This window comes from Pipistrellus kuhlii, unplaced genomic scaffold (assembly GCF_014108245.1).
Source record: "Pipistrellus kuhlii isolate mPipKuh1 unplaced genomic scaffold, mPipKuh1.p scaffold_m20_p_9, whole genome shotgun sequence".
In the NCBI taxonomy this organism is placed as follows: Eukaryota; Metazoa; Chordata; class Mammalia; order Chiroptera; family Vespertilionidae; genus Pipistrellus; species Pipistrellus kuhlii.
In genome coordinates this window covers 24,844,120-24,846,324 of record NW_023425595.1, presented here as the reverse complement: position 1 = coordinate 24,846,324, position 2,205 = coordinate 24,844,120, and the positions used below count along the sequence as shown (strand labels likewise).

At 39.3% G+C, this 2,205-nt stretch overlaps 1 pseudogene; it reads left to right on the top strand.

Annotated features, from left to right (window-relative positions):
- The first annotated feature begins 248 nt into the window (after positions 1-248).
- LOC118713173 lies at positions 249-1,880 on the top strand (annotated as a pseudogene).
- The last annotated feature ends 325 nt before the right edge of the window (positions 1,881-2,205 follow it).

The window sequence follows — 2,205 nt, the reverse complement described above, 5'->3', positions numbered from 1 at the left end:
CTTTCTTTCTTTCTTTATTTCTTTCTTTCTTTCTTCTTTCTTCTTCTTTCTTTCTTTCTTTTTCTCATCTGAGGATATGTTTCCATTGATTTTTAGAAAACGTGGAAGAGAAAGGGAAAGACAGAGAGAAACATCAAAGTGAGAGGAACACTTCGATTGGTTGCCTCCCGCTTGAGCCCTGACCTGGGCCCCACAAGAGGAGCCTGCAACCTAGGTACATGCCCTTGATCAGAATCTAACCACAAATTATGCAGTTGTGTTTCCCACACTTGGAAGACTATATCAAAATAGAGAAAATTGGAGAAAGTACCTGAGGGTAGATACAAAACTACAGGTCAGGTGGTAGCTATAAAAGAAATCAGAATAGAAAGTGAAGAGGAAGGGGTTCTTTATACTGAAATTTGAAAAATTTCTCCATGAATTGAATTTCATCATCCAAATATAGTCAGTCTGCAAGATGTACTCATGCAGGATTCTAGGTTATATCTTATCTTTAAATACCTTCCATAGGCCTAAAGAAATACTCGGATTCTATCCCTCCTAGTCAGTTCATGGATTTTTTCACTTGTTAAGGGTTATTTGTACCAATACCTACATGGGGTTGTGTTTTGTCACTAGAAGTATTCTACACAGAGACTTAAAACCTCAAAATCTGTTGATCGAATGACAAAGGAACAATCAAACTGTCTGGTTTTGGTCCATGCCAGAGCTTTTGGAATACCCATTACAGTATATATTCACTTTGGTATAGATCCCCAGAAGTGTTGCTGGGATCAGCTTGCTATTCAATTCCAGTTGACATTTGAAGTAAAAGCACCATACTTTGCAGAATTAGCAATGAAGAAATCACTTTTTCATGGGGATTCAGAAATTGATAAACTCTTCAGAATTGTCAGAGCTTTGGGTACCCCCAACAATGAAATATGGCCAAAAGTAGAATCTTTACAGGACTATAAGAATATATTTCCCACCACATAATCTCACTCATTTGTGGAATATAGGGAACAACATAAACTGATGAATAGATACAGAGACAGAGAAGTATCAAACTGACGGTCAAACCTCAGAGGGAAGGCAGGGGAGAAACAGGAGGTAAGAGACCAACCAAAAGAGGTGTATGCATGCATTATCAATGAAAACAGTCACTAGGGGCATGAGGGCATGTACTAGAGAGTGGGAGTGGCTGGGAGAGGTCAATGGAGAAAAAGATGGGGGGGGGGGAGGTGTTACGCCTAGACTTTGTGATCCCCAGGGACCAGCAGGGAGCCGAATCCGATGCAATAAACAAAAGAGCCTTTTCCATGCTAGCATGGGCTCTGTCCCACTCAAGCCGGCAGCATGGTGGAAGAGAGAGCGAATTTCGCCCAGTCCAGGGGTTTTACTCCAGTCGGTGGTGATGTAACTGCCTCAGCTAACCCTGATTGGTTGGGTGAGGGCTAGGGTTCAGTTACAGAATGGAGGATAACTCCGCCCTGCCCCACAGTGGAGTCAGGAGCCCATCCTTGCCCCTCCCTGCCCTCTCAGGGGTTACTTGAAATATCAGGGGGAACACTCTGTAAAGTATATGATTGTCTAACCACTATGTTGTGCACCTGAAACTAATTCAGAATAATAGTGAATGTGAACTATAATTGGAAAAAAAGATGGAAAATTGTAATAATAATAATAATTTTTAAAAGAATACATTTCCCAAGTGGAAACCAGGAAGCCTAGCATCCCATGTCAAAAACTTGGATGAAAATGGCTTGTATCTGCTCTTTACAATGTTAGTCTACAATCCTGAGAGAACAGATAGTTATAGTTTTAATGTTAACTCTATTTTTGCCTTGTGTATTTTTGTATCTTTTGTTGTAAAACTTAAGCTCTACTTTATCTTCTAACTTCAAAAGTTGTAACTTAAAATGTAAATGTTGTTTTATATGAATTTAAATATAATAATTCTGTATATGTGTGTATATCTCACTGTAACAACTATCATTACTATAATAAAGCTATAAATCTAAAAAAAACAAAAACAAACAAAACAAAACAAAACAAAAAACCGGAGTCGGGAGGCCAGAAGGGGGAGCCCTCATACCTACCACTCTAGTCAATTACAGACCCCACAGGAAAGTGTCAATTACAAACCCCAACAGGAAGAATCCTCAGTTATGAACCTTCACCCATTTTACTGAGGCATGAAGAAGTTAAGTAAGTTTTCTACTC